We start from the raw sequence: 23,708 nt of genomic DNA, 5'->3' as shown, positions 1-23,708 counted from the left end.
ACACACAGGAACCTATCTAAGGAAGTCTGTCCCCAACCTACTGTTGGGCAGACTTGGCTGATCATACAGCAGACTATCAATAGTCCATTTATTATCTCTTCACATAGAGAATGTCCCTTTTCTCTTCACACAGCACATGTTCATTGGACTTTCCTTTCACATAGAAAACATCCATTGGTTTTTCTCTTCACACTCTTCACATAGAAATAGTTCATTTTCTCACCTTGAGAAGTCTTCACACTTTTTACCCTCCTCAGCGCATATCGCTCCAGGAGGTCTTCCCCATGCTCACACAGCTTCAGGGGGCATTCCTTCTCCCATGCTCACACAGCCTCGGGAGGCATACATCTGACTGTCCTCCTCTCCCCAGCTCACACAGCGTCAGGAGGCAGCAATCCTTCTCCCATGCTCACACAGCGTCGGGAGGCACACATCTGACTGTCCTCCTATCCCCAGCTCACACAGCCTCAGGAGGCAGCAATCAATAGACTTCCTTTGGACAAATTATAGAGGCCTTAACTTCCTCGTTCCGAACAGCTGAAGGCCTTTCAACTTCCTTAAGCCGTCCTGGCTACATTTTCAGCCGACACCCTATAGTAATTGGTGAATTGTCTAACCCAAGCAGAAGTGTATCTCCTGTCTGTGACAACATTCACAGATTTACCTGACTTCCTGTCACAATATATATATATATATATATATATATATATATATATATATATATATATATATATATATATATATATATATATACACAGATACTATACAAGTAGTTCTGCCCAAAAAGTAGACTTATACCTCGTTTTTTTTTTCACTGTTAGGATGATTCTTCATTTTGTTTTCTGAAGTTATATTTGTCATTCATTCCTAATGCTTTGCTCACTCTCCTGTGCAAATTTTTCTGTATTTAAAAGGGAAAGAAGATTCTTGAAATTTTTATGGTATTATCTGAGATAAAGGAGTATTTCTTCATCTTGCTTCTTTTGTTTAGCTTAGTACTTAGGAAGGAACAGCACATTTTATAGTCTACAGTGGGAGGATTTTTTGTTTTATAGATTTGAATTGAATAAAGAGTACAAAAGAAGTGTTTTATGCCAAAACAAACTGGAATTGTTAGGGAGTGGAAGCTCATATCTCATCACATTCAATGTCTGTGGATACACAAATAGGCTTATTTAATAAGGCAGAGCCAACAGAAACAATAATACAGAAAGAAATGGAATACATAACAACCAATAAGTAGTGTACTTGAATTCAACCCAGATCAGTCCAAAACATGGTGACTATCCAGCTGGATGTTCACTGTGGCTCCCCAACTTTTCTCCTGGTGAACCAATGCGTTTAATTTATTTTAATCCTTCCAACAATTAACTGGTAAAGGGTTGCTATGGACTCCTTGTCAGTTCACTTCCATTAAAATCTATCATCATGGCATAGCCGCTGTGATTTGTACTACAAACAGTAGTTAAAAGTGAAAATTCCTGCTTATCATCTTTCTCCCCTCTACTGTGACATTATTGGTGCTTTTTTTCTGACCTGCTGTACCTGTACCTGCTCCCACTTTCACATTTCTCGCTTAGGCAAGAAAAGTTTGGCCCAGTCTCCTCCCTACCAGCTAACTCCTAGGACATGTGACATGTTCCAGAAGGCTACGGGACCAGTCTGAAAGCACAGCATGATCTCATATATGTGCAGCGGGGAACAGTCACACCTGCTCCCACAGCCAAGATGGCAGCACAGGGGATCCAAAGACCGGGGAAGAACCAGCCTGGGTAAAGACAGCGCTCGACTCCTGGACTGGTGAGTGTCTATTTCTATTCACTGCTCTCTGTGCCCCTGTTAGGAAGATTCAGCCCCACTATTTGTCCTGTTTTACTGTTATCACAAATAAAATTCAAAGAAAATCCCAGATTTTGGGTTATCACTGTCATTTCATAGCCATTGTTTCTAATTTTTAGGGATTCGTTAATGACTGGAATAGTACCACTGGGTTGGCGTAAGGCCAATGTGATGCCTATATTTAAAAAACAGTCAAATATTTACCAAGTAACTATAGACCTGTTAGTTACATTTCTAAAGTTGGGAAGATACTGGAGAGTTTAATAAAACAACACGTAGATCAGTTCTTGCTGGAAAAAAATATTTTGACCTACAGACAGCATGGGTTTAGGAAAGACAGAAGTTGTAAGACAAACCTGATTTCTTTTTATGAGGAGGTAAGTAAAACCTTAGAGGGGTGGCTGTGGACGTGGTATACTTGGATTTTGCAAAAGTGTTTGACACAGCTCGCCACAGGCCTGGAAAAAATCAATTTGTTAATGGATAGAACACTGGCTAAAAGACCGAATTCAGAGAGAAGTGGTTAATGATTCTTACACTTACCCTGGAACCCTGGATTAGGCAGTTCAGTTTTGGGCACCAGTTCACAAAAAGGATATCGAGGAACTGGAGAAAGTGCAGAGAAGGGAAACCAAACTGATAAGCGGCATGGAGGAGCTTAGCTATGAGGAACGATTAGCCTTCATGTACATGGGAGGTTTGAAAACCTCTCCTGAATGCTGAAACTTTACAGCTAGTAACCGACGGTTAAAAACGTCAGTTTTGCCACGTTTACATGATGTGTTTATGCATGTTTAGTGGTGTTTTCGTTTAGAAGCATTTTTACATTGTAAAATGGTCAGAAATGTATCCCCAATAAAAACACCTATAAACGAAATTGCATATAATGTTACTTGCTATAAATGTGAGTTACCCCGTTTAGACGTGTTTGCACGCTGTTACAAGCATTTGGCATTTCAAATGCCAATAACCTTCCATCTGAACGCATTTTTTTGCTTTCAAGAAAATGCCACTAAACTCAACAGCTTCTGAATGACTTTAAACATCTAAGGCTCCATGTACACGGGACGTTGTTAAAAGTCCCTTTGAATGCTGGAATTTTTAGGACGTTTGAAACGTCCGTTCGGTCGCGTTTGTACCCGCGTTTAGCGGCGTTTGCGTTTAGAAGCGTTCCTAGAGGTTAAAAAAATTATTCCCCTTTAAAATGGAAAAACGCAAACGCTAAACGCGGGTCATCGCGTTCAGACGCGTTTAGACGCGTTCGGACGCGTTTGTGCGTTTGAAACGCCGGGAAACACACGTTCGAACGCAAATAATTGCGTTCTAAAAAAAGTCCCTGAACGCAACTGCCTGCAAATGACTGTAAACGACCCGGTGTACATGGACAGATAAGATAAAATGTAGATGGGTTCAGGGGCTTCTGAAAAAAACGCCCAACTGCTCCTAAACGACCATTTCCAGCGTCCCGTGTACATGGACCCTCAGTGTACATGGACAGACAAGATAACAAAGAGGAGAGTTCAGGGGCTGCTGAAAAAAAATGCTCAACTGCTCCTAAACATCCATTGATCAGCAGCAGTGTACATGAGGCCTTAGAGGAACTGAATGTATTCTCTCTTGAGAAGAGGAGAATAAGGGGGGATATGATCAACATGTATAAATACATAAGTGGTCCATATAGTGAACTTGTTGTTGAGTTATTCACTTAAAGGTCATCACAGAGGACAAGGGGGCACTCTTTATGTCTGGAGGAAAAGAGATTTCTAAATACGTAAAGATTTCTTCACAGTAACCCTGGCCATACATGTTCAATTTTCTTGTTCAATTTTCTGTTAGATTTACCAAAAAACATATAATATGAGGTCAAAGCTAAACAACACTTTTAATTGTATCCAATTAGGCAGGCCTTTGTACTACATAGTTGAAGGTAAATTTAAAGAAAATTGTACAGAAAATTGTAAGAAAATTGTATAATGTATGGCCAGCCTAAGAGCTGTGAAAGTGTGGAATAGACTCCCTCAAGAGCTGGTTCTGGCCAGCTCAGTAGATTGCTTTAACCACTCTACTACCGCTCACGGTAATAGTACTGCGGCAGAGTGGCTCGTTCCCGTCCAGTCACGTAGTATTAACGTGACTGGACTCCTCCCCTTCTGGGCGGCGCTTGCGCGCCGCCGGAGGCTCGCTCCCGCTGTTTTCATTCACAGCGGGAGTCGGGCCAGGGGAGGAGCAGCGGCGATCGCCGCTGCTCTTACCCGATCGTCGGGGATCGAGTCTGGAGATCCGCCCGCTGTGTGTAAACACAGCGGGCGGATCTCCATAGTGACAGGGAGTGACAGATCGGACTGTTCAGCATAGCTGGACATCCGATCTGTCCATGAATCACATAGTCACCTCCCCCCCTACACGTCAGTAAGCACCAGGCATACATTAACCCCTCCCTCTCCAATAAAATTAACCCCTTCCCTGCCAGTGTCATTTTTACAGTAACAGTGCATATATATAGCACTGATTACTGCAGTAATGTCACTGGTACCCCCAAAAGTGTCAAAAATGTCAGTCAGGGGTCCGGTCTGTCCGCCGCAATGTCGCAGTCCCGCAAAAAAAATCGCAGATCGCCGCCATTACGCGTTAAAAAAAAAACACCAAAAATGACAGAAATCTTTCCCTTTGTTAGTAAACGCAATAACTTTTGCGCAAACCAATCAAAATACGCTTATTGCGATTTTTTTTACCAAACATATGTAGCATAAAACAAATTGGCCAAAAACTTTTAAAAAAATTGGTTTTTACATCTTTTTTGGGGGGAATTTCATATAAAAAAATGTGAAAAATATTGTTATTTTTTCAAAATAAACGCTCTTTTTTTGTTTATAGCGCAAAAAGTAAAAATCGCACAGGTGATCAAATACCACCAAAAGAAAGCTCTGTTTGTGGGAGAAAAAGGACGTAAATTTCGTTTGGGTACGGCGTCGCACGACCGCGCAATTGTCAGTTGAAGTCGCACAGCGCCGAATCGCAAAAAGTGGCCTGGACGGAAGACAGCAAAATCCTCCGGTTGTAAAGTGGTTAAAAAAGGCCTGGATTCTTTCCTAAATGTACAAAATGTAACTGGGTACCTTTTAATGTAACCAACGGCACGAGGCAGGGCTGCCCCATTTCCCCCTCCATTTTTAACCTCATGATAGAGCCCCTTGCCGAGGCCATCCTCTGTAATCCACATATCTCGGGCTTTAGACTCAAGGGATCCTCTCATGTCATCAGCTTGTTCGCAGATGATGTTATCCTGTCCCTTACTAACCCCATCGTATCACTCCTATTCGCACACCAAACCCTAGAGGAGTTCAGTAAGATTTCTTATTACAAAGTCAACTTCAACAAATCACTCATCCTTGATTTAGGGACCCACCGCTCCACCAGATCCCATCTGGAACACTCTCTACCATACTGCTGGAACTCATCCACCATCCCATACTTGGGAATTAAATTAACCTCTTCCTTGAAAGCCCCAGTGGACGCCAACTACAAACCCTTAATCCAGAAGGTGTCTCAGATCCTTTCTCAGAAACAGTATACAGAACTTTCTTGGATAGGCAGGATAGCTGCACTGAAGATAATGGTGCTTCCGCAGGTGCTATATGTTTTCAGCATTTTCTACCACTCCCGGTTCCATCTTCTTACATATCCTCCCTCCAATCTTTATTAAAAAAATATATTTGGCAAGATAAACTGCCACATTGCCCCTGGTCACAATTAATCAAACACAAACGAGCCGGAGGACTGGGAGTGGTAGACCTACATGATCACTACCTAGCCACCCAGTTGACGCACATGAAACATTGGTTCTCCCCCCCAGACTGACACTGAATGGGTGCTAGCGGAACAAGCCTTGAGAAATGTACCTTCTTTACCTGTTCTATTGATGGCAGACTGCTGGAAGCACCTCACCTTTTCTCAGTACCCTCCCACTACCCAAGTCTCCATGCGCACATGGATATCCCTTCTCCTACACTATATTGACCTTACAAACTCCCCTTCAATACGTATTCCCCTAGAAACACTAACAATCCTTATCCCATACCTGCACCTCCGACGCTGGCTGGACAGCGACATGCTTTGGGTTGATCAGTTACAGGAAGGCACCTCCTTGAAATCATTCCCCGCCCTACACCTCCCTCCCAACGAGAGGTACAATTACATATGCATCTCACGTTTTATCTAAACCCACCCTATACCGACTATTAAACTTCACCCCAAACTTTGGAGCTTCTTCACGAACAGCTCACTAGCGACAAAAGGGACCTCACTGTTCTACCAATCACTCCAACATAAAGACACACTTATCAAAACCCCATCTCTTTTGAAATGGGAAACTGATCTCCACAGAACTTTTACCTTAGACCAATGGCAACGAGCCATTCTACTTGCATACTCCATCTCCCACTGTGCTAACCACTGGGAACTTTCATACAAGGTAATATCTAGATGGTATATGACCCCCTTTCGTCTCCACTCCTTCTACCCATCCCACTCCGGAGGGAGTGCAGCCAGGTAGGCAACCTCCTCCATATACTATGATCCTGCAAGAGTCTTACAAGCTCTTGGAACCAGATATTCAGACTCATCTCCTCAGTTACAGGTATTCTTACCACGCCCGACCCAGCGCTGGTCCTACTGAACCTCCAGATAGAAAACTTTCCCCCTCACTATAGGGTCATAGTAGCACATATCCTCCTGGCCTCTAGGGTCCAGGTCACCAAGAAGTGGAAATCTACCTCTATCCCAAATGTCTCAGAGGTACGTTTATACGTGAACCACGTATATGAGTATGAACGACTCATAGCTATTAGATTAGGAAAGGTACCGTCCTTTCAACATATTTGGAAACCCTGGTTACCATGGAATGCTAATTAATTATTCACTACTGCTTTTACCACTGTATGCAATTATTTACTACTGCTTTTACCACTGTATGTTGTTATATGCTTGTACAAAGCAATGCCACAGTCTGTAACCCCTCCCCCCCACCTGCTCCCCCTACTTACCTGTTACTGATTTTGTTGTAATTTTCTTGTGAAAACACAATAAAAATTGAGTTTGAAACAAAATTTACCTGAGTACTAAATATTATAGGTAAAGTTGATCCAGGGAATATCCATTTGCCTCTTGGGGGAAGAGGAAGGAATTTTTTCCTCTGCTGGAGCAAATTGGATCATGCTTTGCTGGATTTTTTGCCTTCCTCTGGATCAACTGTGGCTATAAAATTGTGTATAGACTGTAAGATTTTATAGATGGTAAAAAAATAAAAAAATCAGGGGTTATAAGTTATAACCCTCCATTACTCTATTCAAAAAGAAAAAAGTTTTGCCTTTATTTCTCATTTTATATATCCAAAAGTAAATCCCTATCAACTGTTACCAGATGCCCAAAAAAAGAAAAAAACACCTAGGTCCAAATTCAACTAGCTCATCAAAGCAAAGCTGTAAAGATTTGGTTATCGTGTCAATCAAACATCAAATAGGATGATCAATGTGAAATCAGCAAAAAACGAATTAGGAAAGGTTGCTCTGGGTAACATTCATTTTTCGAATACAGAATAGATTCAAAGTCCTAAAATAGGAGATAGAAGTATTGCATGATTTCTGTTGTATGTATAGGAGTTGATTTACTAAGGACAAAAAAGCTGTTCACTCTTTTTCCTTAGCTTAGTGAATGTGGTGAAAATACACTTTAACCACTTCAGCTCGAAAGGTTTTACTCCCTTCCTGACCAGGCCCTATTTTGTAAATTGTCACTGCGTTACTTTAACGGACAAATGCGCGGACCTGCAACGCTGTACCCAAATAAAATTGATGTCCTTTTTTAAACACAAATAGAGCTTTCTTTTGGTGGTATTTGATCACCTGTGCGATTTTTATTTTTTGCGCTATAAACAATAAAATAGCGACAATTTTGAAAAAAAAAAAACAATATTTTTCACATTCTGGTAAATGACATTCTCAAAAATAATTTTTTTTTTTAACATATTAGGCCAATTTGCTGCTACATATTTTTAGTAAAAAAAAATCGCAATAAGCTTATTTTGATTGGTTTGCGCAAAAGTTATCGCGTCTATTAACTACGGGAAAGATTTATTTCATTTTTATTGGTTTTTTTTTTTTTTACTAGTAATGGCGGCAATCGGTGCTTTTTAGCAGGACTGCAACATTGCGGTGGACAGATCGCTAGGGGAGTGATTCTAACTGTGGGGGGGTGGGGCTTCTGAAATGACCATAGAGACATGTGATCCTATATAGAAGGATCTATGATCACTTCAGGGAGAAGAACAGTCAGCTGTGTTTACAACAGCTGCCCATCCTGCTCTCTCAGCGGGGAACGATTGTGGGTGTCAGGCAGCAATTGGGTCTGCAACTGGAGCCGCCTGTCCGCTGCATCGGCTTCCCTGCTGGCGGCAGCGCGCGCTCGCCCCCTAGCCTCCAGAGAGCGAGCACCGTACAGTTAGGGCGATTTGCCTGGGAGTGGCTGCCTGCGGCAGTACATCTGCGGCGGGCGGCCGGAAACTGGTTAAAGGAATACCCAATCACGTGCAAGGAGAATAAAAAAAATGTATTTTGCTTGTACATGATTGGATTTCCTACATGAGGGAATACCTCAACGCTTCACCTCCTTTACTAAGCTCTGGTGCAAATTCCCTTCCAAAGTAAAAAACCCCTCTACTGCAAAATGAACAGCCTATTTGCCTTTAGTAAAACAATCCCAGCATGTGTTACCCCTGCTCACATACATTTTCAATAAATGGTAAAAAAATATTTTATAGTACCTAGTACAAAGCACTATCAGAGTACCCTGAATTTCAAACATGAAGAGGGTGCTAGAGCAAATTTCAAGGTGCTTTTTGATCTAAATGATCAGAAAGGCAAACAATCCAATAGGCATAACTACCCTTCCAATCGATTTAGTTCTCGTTCACGCTATGTGCAGTGACCAAAATTTTTCTGCATTGGATAATCACAAGCGACAACTATTGCAAATAGTAGATCGTTTTCTATTGTTTTCAATGTGTCCTATTACTTTCTATGGGTCTCATTTCCTTTAGTTCTACTAGAAAGTGCACATTTCACTGCTACCTACCAGAGCCAACAGTGCACTAGTAAAATGCTGCATTTTACCATGCAGGCTAATATAAATGTTGTCTTAAGTTTGATTTAAATCAGATTTGTTCAAATTAAATCGATCAGCCAGGATGGAGAATTATCGACTGCGCTGCATCAATTGGTAGCATTAAGATGCTTTGTTCATGAATTTAATTGTATTTCAATCAGAATGAGATTGCCTGATGAATAAAGATGTGATTGAAAGCTTACGATTGTATCTTTCACCTACTGATTGACATGCACTTCGTCATATTGATCAAAAGGATTGTTGACTATAGATTATTCCTATTAGGAGATGTAGAGATCTGCTGCCCTCTACTGTTTACTTCTAATATCACAGTGTTATGTATAATTATGTATAAACACTTCCTGTCTCTTGGAGACAACAACACACCTGGGCATTTTTGTTGCAGGCCTTTTTTTGGGCATTTTTTGGGCATCTTTGGAGGCAGGCATAACATCTGAACTTCTGTATAGGGGTATATATACACACACACATATATATATATATACACATACACACATATAGGTGTGATAGGAGCGGAGCCCTATGCCTGCAAATAATTTCATTAGCGCAGGCATAGGGTTCTGCTACTTTCACACCTATATGTGTGTATGTGTATATATACATACATGTGTGTGTGTATATATACCCCTACACAGAAGTTCAGATGTCATGCCTGCCTACAAAGACGTCCACAAAAAAGCCCAATAAAAGCCTGCAACAAAAACGCCCAGGTGTGAAAATAGCGGAGCCATATCCCTGCTCTACTGCAATTCTAAGACAAACAATCTTTTTTTTTCTGGTTCTGGACATGCTACAGAGCTGAAACTTCACAGGTACACTTTTTAGACCCCCCAGACACTAAATCCAAAGAAATCTCTCTTTTTTTTTTTTTTTATCAATAATTTTTTCAATAATTGGCTCTCTATCAAAAACGACAATTTTTAAGAACTTTTTCTGTGTGATTAGTAGTCCCTGGGGCATGACCCAGAACCCTAGGCACTTTTTAGGGGCATTTATTGGGTTTTAGGGCTTCAAAATTGTGTTTTTTGATTACCGAAGTTAGGGTCCCATTGATTTCAATGGGGTTCTGGAATCCGGACCCGAACTTTCGGGAAGTTCGGGTGTTCTGGTCGAACCAAATTTTTCAAAAAGTTTGATCATCCCTAGTAGAGGTCAGGTTGCATGACATATTAGAAACTACTAAGATTAAGATATATATATATATATATATATATATATATATATATATATATATATATATATATATATCTTAATCTATATATATATATATAGATAGATAGATAGATAGATAGATAGATAGATAGATAGATAGATAGATAGATAGATAGATAGATAGATAGATAGATAGATAGATAGATAGATATATCTTAATCTATATATATATATATAACACAATTGATAATTTAACAAATACAGTCATGAAACTGCAGATATTAAAGGACATATAGGCCAAAGTGAAGTGTCCATAAGAGCGGATACATAGAAAAGTCCTTCTCAAGTTTTCCATACGAGAAACCACCACAGGTGAAGGTGGGAGTGAATGATGTTAAACAGAAGATGACTGATAGTGTTCCTGCTCAACACCCAATATGAGTAACACAAGCTGCTTACCAGAGGTAAATGACCACTGAATTACAAGTGGCCAGACCATGCACATGGAAATAGGTCTCTCTCAAACCATATAAGACTCCATCCACTCAGAGTACTCGAACAACACTGTATTTATGTTGTTTCCGTTACATAAATTCAGAAGAATGTTCTTCCAAATTTCACCCAAAGTTCCACATGTGTGCTGCCCTCTGCATTCCTCTGTAAGTGGAAGTGGACAGGACGAATATTCTTGGCTTGCTGAAGTTACAAGTCACGTGGTCAAGACATCCAGAGTCGGGCCTCACTTAGGAAGATCTTTTCACACTGAGCCTCAAAAAAGATCACATATCACCTAGTCTCTGTCGGGGGAAAGCTGTGGGTGAAGGGAGAGTCAGATGTAAGTGCAGGCACTATTAAACTATGGCGCCAGAGCCGATCCTAGAAATGCCATGATGGTTTCTGCTCCTCCTTCCACACCTGCTACAAGAAGGGACATAATCTGACAAAATGCCGCCAAGTGTAGGAAGGCTCAGCTTGGTGCAAGCAGTAAACACTCAGAGTCCAGTCGTAAAGAACAGAACTTGTATTAATGTTAAAGTTCAGCAATACACAACAAGCTCAGCGGGTAGGGGCCTGACCAGGAACACTTACAGTATTCAACAGCAGTGTGTAGAAGAGCAGGTCTCAGGTGTGCTGACATCATCTGCCTTGAGGGGCGAAATGTGGACTGGCATCTCCCCAAATAGGCAGGTGTCCAGGAAGGATAGTGTTTCCCTATCCTTTCCCTACTCATCTGGATCATTTCCCTACCTCCCTGCCCTCACTGTCCCTGTCAGACAGGTGACTTGCCCCTACACTACCCACAGGTGAAATGAGCACCAAGCATGACAGCCAGGGCCTTAAACAGGTTCTGCCTGAACCAAGATGGCTGAGGTGGCAGCATCCAATAGGATAGCCTCCCCAGTGACCCAGGAAACCATAGAGGAATCATGTTCCTTTAACTTCCCCTGCAACTGCAATGCCGCTGCAGTCGAGTGCCACCTACAGTGGAGAAAATAGACTGTACCTGCTTACATACATATTTGCTTTTTTTTTTATGTAGCCGGGACCGGACTACCGTAGGTTTATATTGCATATATATATATATATATATATATATATATATATATATATATATATATACACATACACACACTTATATTCAGGTGTATATGTTATTGTTGATATTGCTGGAGTGCCCCTTTAAGGCTGTTTCGAGAAGAGGATTGGCTTTTGCAGGAATTGGATTGTGGGAGATGTAGTTCGAGACTGAAGGCAGACCATTGTTTAGACTGCTAAAAGTACTATTTTCCCAGGGAGCTTTGAGAGAGTGAAGGATCATAGGGGAGCCCATAAACCTATCTGCTACACAGAGCGCTCTCTTGCTTCCGGGAACTCAGCAAGTGCAGACTTGCCTGAGAGGTGTGATGGGACACTGATGGTGGTTGAGGCCTTGTGTATGCGGCCTAGTAAAAGCAGAGCCTATCCTCAGCGGTGCGGAGGCTGGTGACTACACAAAGGTAACGGATCCAGTGGAGCTGAGAGGAGAGCAGGTGGAAGCTGAGCTGATTGACAGGGACAGCCGAGTATCGATCACTCCCAGACGCCGGAGTGTGGGAGGGTCAGTTGTCTCCGGTCACAGGATTGTCATATTTGAACACTGTCTGTGGAAGAGTGCCTGGTGAAGTCCTAATCGCAAGTATAATTCTCCTTTCATAACACACTGACTGCAGACAGGATTACATCTTTTACCACCCTGTAATTACAAATATCACAGTGAACAGTGATATGAGCTCCAACTGCCTGTGAAGATTTATCAAGGCCTTGCTAGGGAGGGGAACTCAGCATTTGTTTGCTTCATAGGGGGTTAACTACAGTAATTAGAGTTACTATTAGTTAGGACCAGTAATAGCTGAAGTTGTAACGAATGTCTCTTATTAGACCATAGCTATTCAATATGACACTAATCATATCAGAGGTTTCCTAACATTTTATGTGACTGTAAGGTCAGTGATATTAGACATCTCTTATTAATCTTCTATAGTCATATTGTGTCAGTCTGTTAGATTCCACTGAGTGTGGCGGGGTTTGATAGACTGCATTTAATACATTTCTTTACTACTAAATTGTACCTGTTTATCTGTCCAAGTAAAATTACCAAACTGTAATTTTATTGTGTCAGTGCGTCTTTTGGAGAATATACCTGTCATGTCTGAACCTAAAATGTCAGGTTGGTTTGAGAGTTCTCAGGGTCAGGTGAGTACAGAGGAACACCCGCTATTCAGCAGTCATTTAGGGGGCAGTGCTACATTTATAATAGTAAATAGAGTCACTTTAAGCTGCCTATACACTGAATATTTTTAATAAACTCTTTTTATAACATCCAATGCAGCAAGGTTTAATTTTTGGAGTCCTGCTTTATTTAAAAAAAATATCTATTTAATTATACCTGGCCCTGCAACTTCATTCACGTTTAAGCAAAAGCCAGGGATTACATAAATCATAACACAGGCTGTATTTAATTCAACCACAGGCTTTGCACACCGTGTTGTAATAGAGAAATTGAGCCAATTACAGAAGCAAGGGTACGAGGACTATAAGCTGTAGTCTGTTGCCATGGCGCAACAAAGAGAAATTATAATTTTACTTTGGCAATTATAGAAAATCGTGGACGGCAGCAGATTGAGAAGGAAATATAATTTTCATTGACATTAAACTGTAGAATGGCTTTCATGGCGATTTTAGGCCTTATATCAAACCTTAACAAAACAGCATTTCAATATAATGATAATTTTTAATCAATTTTATCAACAATTGTATGCAATTCAAAGCCATTCCAGCCTTGCGAGCTCCTGTAAAAAATTTAATTCTGTCCTACAGATGCACTCTCAGCTAGAAGGGTCTGGAGGTGTAAGTGGAATATATCATTAGGTATCCTGAGCACTAATGACATGCTGGGCTAGATTAAGCCCATCACTCATTATAATGTATTTTATCTGGTTCTCCTCTGTCGTACATCACCCAAGTAATGGCATCGCTGTTATACATCACCAGGGTTATAGCACTAACAATGCATGCCATCCTAGCAAAGTGCTGGACATGTCTGAGAGGCGCCGTGATAAATAGATGGACAACAGGAGAGAAAGGGCACAAGGAACACTCTCTACACAAGAAGTAGGACAGATGAACAGGATACAGAAGGCTGAGGTGACAGAGGCATTAAAATGAAAAAAGGGAATTGGAGGATTCGACTTAGTAATGAGTGGCTGGCAGCAAGAATGACCCATGCAATGCTAGTGACTCTTGAAGAAAAATACATAATATATATATAAATGCAAGTGATAGATTACAGGTGCATTTAAAGCGGAGTTCCGGCCACAAAAAAAAAATTTCAATGAACATACCCGCGGGACAGTCAGGGCTAGTACTTTCCACAATGGCTAGCCTCTGATCTGTCCCGGTTCGCACTTACCTTTTAGAAGAAATACTCACTTTTAGAATTTCTTCTCCAGCGTTGCCATCTCAGGCGTGGGCAGCTTGAAGCCAGCGCGATCCTCTTCTGCGTTCTCTTCCGTCCTCTTAGGTCCCACGATGCACTGCGCCAGCCCCGCCGTCACTTCCGGGGCCGCAGCGTCATCCCTGCACAGTTTCTGGGCATGCCCAGAAGCTGTTTAGCAAGGTATGATGTGCCTGAACCGGAACTGACGTCGGGGCCGGTGCAGGCGCATTGATTCCTGGGAGCGATGACGTTCAGCTCCCAGGAATCATTGCAAAGCGGAAGTGACGGCGCGGGCTGCGCGGCCCGAGGGAGGAAGTGGAAGAAAGGTGAGTATTTTTTTTCTGCAATTACAAGGTAAGTAAAAAAAAAAAAAAAATCGTAACTTCCCATTTATTTTTCAGGTGACAAATAGGAAGCGGATGGCCCAAAATCGACTATGTCGATTTTGTGGCCAGAACTCCGCTTTAATGGAATCTGGAACCCAAAGGAGTCAAATTGACACTAAACTCATAAAAAAAAAAAATTACATATATATATATATATATATATATATATATATATATATATATATAAACATATATATATATATATATATATATATATATAAACATATATATATATATATATATATATATATATATATACACACACACACACACACACACAACACGGTATCTCACAACAGTACACACTTCACAATTTGTAATTATTTTATTATATCTTTTCATGTGGCAAAACTGCAGAAATAACTCTAAACCGCTGGCAACAAAAGTGAGTACATAACCTAAATTAAGATGTCCAAATTGGGCCAAATTAGCCATTTTCCCTCCCCGATGTGGGAGCAGGGTGTGTTAGTTTTGGTGTTATTGCTCTCACTCTCTCATACTGGTCCCTGGAAGTTCAACATGGTACCTCATGGAAAAGAACTCCCTGAGGTTTTGAAAAAAGGAATTGTTGGTCTACATAAATATGGCCTAGGCTATAAGAAGATTGCCAGAAATGGGCAATTTGGGACTTTATGTGAGAACTGGCGAGCACTGCACAGTGTCTCCATCCCTGTCAATTGAAAAACAAGATGGGATAAATGAGGGTGTGTGAAAAACAGCCGATCCCTAGTTTGAATTACTTACCCACCAGTCTGCTAACAAACCAAAATAAACCTGTCTAACAAATAAGTTAAAAGCAGGAGTTTAGTTAACACATATTTGCAAATGCATGCGGAAGCTGCAAGGCCAGCGACAAGGCATCCTGCGTTCTTGCAGAACCTAACACTAAATAACACTGCTCAACCTGAGTGTATAAGTGTCTTCACAAAGGGAAGTACATGCTTGCCAATAGGTGGATTGGATTGCTTTTAACTTATTTGTTAGACAGGTTTATTTTGGTTTGTTAGCAGACTGGTGGGTAAGTAATTCAAACTAGGTATCGGCTGTTTTTCACACACCCTCATTTATCCCATCTTGGTTTTCATAAGAAGATTGCCAAGACCCTTAAACTGAGCTGCAGCACGGTGGCTAAGACCATACAGCGGTTTAACAGAACAGGTTCCGCTCAGAGCAGGCCTCGCCATGGTCGGCCAAAGAAGTTGAGTGCACGTGTTCAGCGTCATATCCAGAGGTTGTCTTTGGAAAATAGATACATGAGTGCTGCCAGCATTGCTGCAAAGGTTGAAGGTGTGGGGGTCAGCCTGTCAGTGCTCAGACCAAATGCAGCACACTGCATCAAATTGGTCTGCATGGCTGTCGTCCCAGAAGGAAGCACAAGAAGCCCGCAAACAGTTTGCTGAAGACAAGCAGACTAAGGATATCAGTTACTGGAACCATGTCCTGTGGTTTGATGAGACCAAGATAAACTTTTTTTGGTTCAGATGGTGTCAAGCGTGTGTGGTGGCAACCAGGTGAGAATTGCAAAGACAAGTGTATCCTGCCTACAGTCAAGCATGGTGGTGGGAGTGTCATGGTCTGGGGCTGCATGAGTGCTGCTGGCACTGGGAAGCTACAGTCCATTGAGGGAACCATGAATGCAAAAATGTACTGTGACATACTGAAGCAGAGCATGATCCCCTCCCTTCGGTGACTGGGCCGCAGGGCAGTATTCCAACATGATAACGACCCCTAACACACCTCCAAGATGACCACTGCCTTGCTAAAGAAGCTGAGGGTAAAGGCGATGGCCAATCATGTTTCCAGACCTAAACCCTATTAAGCGTCTGTGTGGCATCTTCAAATGAAAGGTGGAGGAGCACAAGGTCTCTAATATCCACCAGCTCCGTGATATTGTCATGGAGGAGTGGAAGAGGACTCCAGTGGCAACCTGTGAACGCCATGCCCAAGAGGGTTAAGGCAATTCTGGAAAATAATGGTGGCCACACAAAATATTAACACTTTGGGCCCAATTTGGACATTTTAACTTAGGGGTGTACTCATTTTTGTTGCCAGCGATTTTGGCGTGTTGAGTTATTTTGAGGGGACATCAAATTTACACGGTTATACAAGTTGTACACTCACTACTTTACATCGTAGCAAAGTGTCATTTTTTTAGTGTTATCACATGAAAAGATATATAAAACTGTTTACAAAAATGTGAGGAGGGGTGTACTCACTTTTGTGAAAAACTGTGTGTGTATATATATATATATATATATATATATATATATATACATATATATATATATACACAGTATACATGAAATATATTAAAGTATGTATTCTTAACTCTGCTTCCTCCAAATCTCCAAATTCTCTTTCTTTTTGCTGCTGTGATCTGAATTCCTGTTGGAGGGTGACTACATTTATTCTCTATTGTCCCACTGTATATAGCCAGCCACTACCCTGCAATAGAAGGGATTTTTTTTTAAGTTAAAATGATACTGAACTGAAGTATAATATATATGTATTCCTAAGTCAAAAAAGTACCTTTTATTCTTTTCAGCTTCTTTCAAATCTCCGAATTCAGTTTTTTGCTGCTGTGATTTGACTTCCTGTTGGAGGGTGGCTATGCTCATTCTACATTGTCTCAATGTATCTAGGAACATAGCAACCCTGTCTTGCGCCACACAACTAACATGCACTGCTAGTTCCAAACAAATAGAATGAGTGGGAAATGTGTGAACATGGCTAAACAGAGAACACTGCATATTTTAGCTACAAAATGCATCTTTGTTGTTTAGTAATGAATATATTTTATGTCCAAATTTAAAAAAATGATTTCAGTCTTAAAACGCCAACCATTGGTGCCTTTACTGTTCAAACAGTCGATCAGACATTCTCTCCTTGATAGACCAGCCAACCCCCCTCCTGATGTTCCCCATGAGCGAGAACCAGATTCCCAAAGGCATCAATAGCAACCTACTCCTCGTCCTGCATGGAGACAGAGGTATTCTCCACACACGTTCTCACCATATCACATAGTCTTTCACAACCTCACCATATGTGGGTTGTTGTTTTTTTTTTTCTGCCTACTTTCATCTTTTTACCTGAATGCTTGTAAACAGAAGATAGCTGCAGAGAGGCTGCAGGGTATCTGCAGTGCAATTTGGGAGAATATAAAATACATGTCTGGAGCTTGAAGGAAATGATAAGCATAATGCATACATGACAGGGTGGAAGGAAAACCAGGCAGTAGGGGGTTAAATTAGTTGTTGGGGTATGAGAGGTCAGGACTCTTATCTTATTGGCAGAAAAGACAAGGTGATGGGGAGGAGCAGGAGAAAGATTAGTTGGAGGGGAGGATTGAAGCGGCTTCACTTGCAGACTGGAGATCATAGGAGAAACGTCCCTCTCGCCCGCCCTAGTGATGCCGTTTTCTGACGATCTGCTAAGGAGGTTGGACGTTGGCGGTTGGGGTCCTTGACGAGTGAATAAAACATGGTGTTAAAAGATAAAATGGTGGGACCCATCTCAGGTATGGAGTCCTATGGTTGGTCTGGTTCAGTCTAGGGTAGTGTAAGGTGGTAGGGGTCTGTGGTCAGTTAGGATAGTCCTGGAGGCGGTGTTTTGGCGGCTGGGGACAGAACCTAACTTAATGGTACCACAGACTCTAAAGTTGTGGGAGATGGTATCATCAAGGATCTGCAATCATTCTTTGATCTGGATTGGTTTGACTGTTTTATGTTTTTTCTGTTATTTATGGTTTTGTTTAATAAAAGGCTGACTTGGGCATTTAATCCCAATGCTGAGTTAATGTTGTCATTTAAAAGTAAAGGGGGTGGTGTTGGGTACTGATCCAGGTAATATGGTTAACAGGTGGGATCTGAACTACCCTAGTCATGTTTTAAACTGCTCTTATACATTTCCAAAGGTTTAAACTAGGATCACATACTGTATATTGCAATACATGTTTCTTCCTCTTTAAGCCTTCCTAATGCTCCTATTTATATTTTTGTAGCACATCATTTTTCAAAATGTTAAAAAATTTTAATATTTTGCTTATTCCACTCCACCGCCCTTTCAGCGTTCATTACATTTTTATCAATAGTACATTTCATTTGTACACATAATGCAATTAAAAGGAAGGATGCCATTAATTCACAGACTTAATCTTGAAAGTTGAACAACTTCAAGAATAATGGATTATCATAATTAGATAGTTTTAAAGAAAAGAGCTCACTACAGCTTGGTTTACCTGATAGACTCATGAGCAGAAAGAAAAAAAATATATTGTATATAGGCAGATAATACACCATTAATAGGAATATCTTTGAACACCTCTGGGCCTGCTATGACCCTCTATGGACTTGGTGATATTGTGTAGTATTGTACATCATTAAACCTTTCCTATCTCTTCATCTAATCAACAGAGAAGGACTGGCACCCATTGCACAAAGGCTGGAATCAGGTTTGGTAATCTATATTCCCTTTAGTCTATGGTCTGGTGATCTGGGAACACACATTATGGTATCTCTAATGCCCTACCAGCCCTTATATATATACTTCTTTATCTATACTTTTTCCTTCTACTAGTGCTCCTTACCCCATCCGTCCCATTTTCCCTCTCATTTCCTCTTTTTTCCTCTCTTTTTCTTCTTTCTTTTTTCTTATATCTATTTTCTTCCCTTCCCTATTTTTTCTCCCTTTTTCCTTTTTTGCTTCCCCCATCCCTCCCCCTGCTTCCCACCTTCTTCTTTCCCCTTTTCTAGTGCTTCTTTTTTCCCATTTTCCTTTTTTCCTTCTTTCCTTTTCCCTTTTTGTTTCATATGTCTCTTTTTTCCTTCTTTATTTGTGTTTTCCCCTCTGTCTTGTTTTTCTTCGTCCTTTTCCATTTCCTCAGGATGGTGGCTTAGACACCTCGAGCCATTACCCACTTTTTTGGTAGGATCTCTTTTCCTACTTACACTTTGAAATGCCCTAAAACTGTAATTTTAAAAATGGCAATGGATTGCACCTAAGGAGAAGTATATATGGTGTGACACGAGGAAATGCTGTCACTGTAAAATCGGTAATTTAAAGATTCCACAGTGTCTTGGGTGGGACGGAATCTCAAACCCTGTGTCCAGGCTTTGTGGAGGACCAGCAGGGTTTGTGGTCAGGTGCACGCAGCCTCTATAATAAAGTTTTAGGGCTCTTTCACACGGTCCGCCTCCGTAGGAGGATCCGTGCTGTTCAGCGGGGATCGATCCGCGATCCCCGCTGAGCCGGCGGATGACAGCTCCGTCTCCGCTTGCAGTGCGGAGAGGGAGGTGTCACAGCCCCCGCTGCTCTCTATGGGGAATCAGATGAGAGCGGACCGCCTGTCCGCTCTCATCCGATCCCATCCGATTTGATCCCCAGGACGGATGGAAAATAGGGTTTCCATCCGTCCGGATTTCACGGACAGGATCTGATGCGGATGGCAGCGGGTGTCAGCGGACATGTCACCGCTGACATCCGCTGCTCCATAGGGCTGAATGGGGCATCAGATCTGCATAAAAAACTGACAGGCGGATCTGATCAGACCGCCCGTGTGAAAGAGCCCTTAGGAAGACCTCAGGGCTCCCAGTTAGAGACTGCTCCACCCAAGGGAGACAGGTGATCTCCAGTAGTCAGAGAGGCTGCATGTGGCAGCCAAAGCCTGTGTGTCTGTAAGAGACAGTAAATGGCCTGGTGCCAGAAGAGCTGTGTGCGTTAATGAGGAGCCATCCACACTAGAGGAGCTGTGTGCGTTAGTGTGAAGTCGTCCACACTGAAGGACTCTGTATGACCAAGAGTAGAGGTAGTGCTAAAGCGAGAGAGCCAGGTGGGCTAGTATTTTCAGTTGTGGAAAGAAAGGGGTGCGCTGATTGAATGAAAGGCTGCTACCAGATAATGTGAAATATAAATGTTAAAAGGTGATGGTGCGCTTTTCAAATTATAAAAAATTGTATAATGTGCAATATATACAATGTAGGGGTGTGTACAAATAAGTGTCACAGTGTTTGTGTAAAGAATAAATAAACAAAATCTTCAAAAAACACACTGAATTGTGACAATCAAAATATACCAAAATATAGGTGATACACAAAAAATAAAGTCCAATTAATGAAGTGATCCCAAAAATTGGGAAAATGGTGGAAAAGTCCAAATAAAAAATCTGGTGATGATTATGATGTTCCCTCCACCTGGTGAAATGCCTCCTTACCTGGCGGAAAGAAGGTAAGTGCCTGATAGTGATAATTCTTATAAAGGTAAAGCCAGTGTTCTATTTCCACCTCCACACGTGCAAAATCCCACTGGTGTTAAAACAATGCAAGCCTCTTACCAGATATAAGAGACAATCAAGCCTCTAAAGTGTCAGATAACACTATGGACATGAGGATGCTTCCTTAACACTGCGGATGGATGGATGGCTCCCACTTGCTTCCCTCTGTTAACACCACGTTAGTCTCCTACTCTATTGGGTTGAACAACGAGCAGAATATCAAATGGTGACAGGCTGAGGATCTCTGTTTGCATCAGGTCCGGCTGCAGCACGGACCTCCGATGACGTAATGACGGAGACAGGTCTGAACAACAATCTCTAGATTCAGTGGCGGCTGGTGCATTGGGGGCGCAGGGGCGCCACCCCCCTGTCCATGTGTCCGGCCCCCTAATCTACATGCAGGGCGCCGGACGCATAGAATTCAATGAGACTTTTTTTTTTTAAACCATGTGATTAGAGCCAGAGGCTCTAATAGGCTAAAAAAAGGGTGGGCTCAGGGCATAGAGCACTGCGCCCCAAGCCCACCCAGTTGTGTGACAATAGCGAATAAATATTCACTATTGTCACACTGATCTTCCTCCTGGCAAATCAGGAAGTGGGTCCTGAGACAAGTTTCCTGATTGGCCGAAAGGAGAAGCCATGCCATTGAGCATGGAGGAGGAGGGAGGAGGAGCCGCAGAAGAGGGGGAAGAAGCCAAAGCCGCCACTGCAGCAGATGTCCAGGCAGGGAGGGTGAGTGAGCGGGGGGGTTCTGCTGTGGTCCTGCAGGGGGGTATGGTGTGCGGCCTGGTGTGGTCCGGGGGGGGGGGGTGTATGGTGCGGCTGTGTGAGTATAGAAAGTATGTACTTCCTGTTTCCATTCCCTGGTTTGAATTTCTCTTATTATTATTTTAGGAGAAATTTCTAGAGGCTAATGATAATGTCAGTGGTATAATCAATGCCGGGACAAGGCCATACAGCTCCCAGGGATGCTAAACAGTGCTACCCCTTCCCTTTAGGGTTAGGATCAGGGCACTCAAAAATCCCTGCAATAAACTATTGCGCCCAGGGCAGCCGTCCCTCCTGCCCACCCCTTGTCCCGGCCCTGGGTATAATAGCAGAGTCTCCAAAAGGGCACGGATGATGCAACTCTGAGAGGGCGAAATAGTAAGTTCAGTTTGGAGCAATGCCCTGGAAATTCTCCCCTGGCACAGAAGGAAAAAAAAATTGACAAGGCTCAATCTCCTTCTTCCAAACTCTATCCAAACTAACAAAAAGCATTTTTTAATAGAATGCAATGTTTGCAATCAAATATTTTGGCACTGATGATGCCTGTTGAAAATGTACATTTATTTTATGGTGGATCTGGCTCAAGGGGGCTTTCATTTCCCTTTGAGTTCAGCAGATCATTCCCCCTAATGTATACCAACTTACTAATGTGTCTATCCTCCCTCCAGTAACTTCACAGTACTATGCAGGCCCGCAATTAATCACAGTCATGTTTACACTGGACTGATGTATTAGTTGGTATTTTATTTCAAGCTTGTAATTTATAATCACTAAAAAGACTCAATAGTCTTCTTCTTCTGAGATTCACTATGGTAAGAACATTAACCTTATTTATCGAGAAAATGAATGTACATAATATTTTTGATAGCATTAGAACCACTTTAGAACCACTTTAAATCAGGCTTTGTTGGTTTTTCTGTATTTGTTTTAGTAGGATGCCCTAATAACATTGTGGCTTATCTAAAGTGACACTTTCATGAAAAATTATTGTTAAAGCTACTGTTACCTGTAAAATAATGCAGTCAATACTTACCTTTCCCACTGCCTGTGGCGCTGAACACACATTTGAGTTCTGAGCCCCACAATTCATCTGGGAAACTGACACTTCTGGGAGTGTCATTCTCCTGGTTCCTTCGTAACACCTGCTGGTTCCTCCTAAAGACTTCAGGTCACTACAGGAAAAAGTGACATGAGGTTAGAGGGAGAAACCAGTGAATGTGGCAGGGGGTACAATGTTATAAACAGAGCAGCACTTGGCAGCATGGAAACCAGAAAAGGGAAGTATTAACTGCCTTTCTTCACAGGCTACACAGAGAACATTGATTTTTTTTGTGGCAGGGTTGAATTAAACTAATTTTGAGAGCTTAGGAAATTTAACAGAGGTTAAAATCCCTCTAACTTTTTGCCACATGTGTCCCTTTTGGAGAGAATAACTTTAATTTCCTGTCTCCTAGGCCCAGTAAGAAATCTCTCAAAATATTGGAAATAAGTAATTGAAAATCTCTCCATAATATGGGAAATACTTAAAAATAAATATTTCCAAAATAAGGAAAATCCCCTTTTAGACAGTTGTCACCAGAACAAGTGTCTCCATTAAGGAATTGTCTTTTTATTCCTATTCCGTAGACCAGAGGTCTCCAAACTTTCTAAACAAAGGGACAGATTACTGTCATTCAGACTTTAGGGGGGCAATACTGGGGCCAAAGGGGGTAGAAAATGGCCTGTGTCATTGGTGCCTCAGGCTTGATTGACAATGGGAGTAAGAAAATTACACAGTGCCTGGGGTCAGTAGGAAGAGGAAAAGTGTCCCATCATTGATAATAATGGGTGAGATTGTGCCCCATTGTTTGTACCAATGGCAGGAATAGTGGCCAATTGTTGGTGTCAATGGAAGAAATAGTACCCTGTCTTTGGCATCAGTGGAAGGAATAGGGCCCAGTCGTTGATGTTAGTGGAAGGAAAGGCGTCCTATTGTTATCAGAGGAAGGAATAGTATCTTGTATCAGTGGTAGGAAAAGCACCTCAAGGGCCAGATAAAGGCGAACAAAGAGTCGATTCTGGCCCATGGGCTGCAGTTTGGAGACCACCGCCGTAGACAATTATAAATTTTGGACTTTCCCTTTAATGGCAGTTATCAAAT

The sequence above is a fragment of the Pelophylax lessonae genome, assembly GCF_965119305.1.
Source record: "Pelophylax lessonae genome assembly, chromosome: 6".
NCBI classification, from domain to species: domain Eukaryota; kingdom Metazoa; phylum Chordata; class Amphibia; order Anura; family Ranidae; genus Pelophylax; species Pelophylax lessonae.
The sequence above is the reverse complement of the archived record's forward strand: the minus strand, read 5'-3'. Positions refer to the sequence as shown.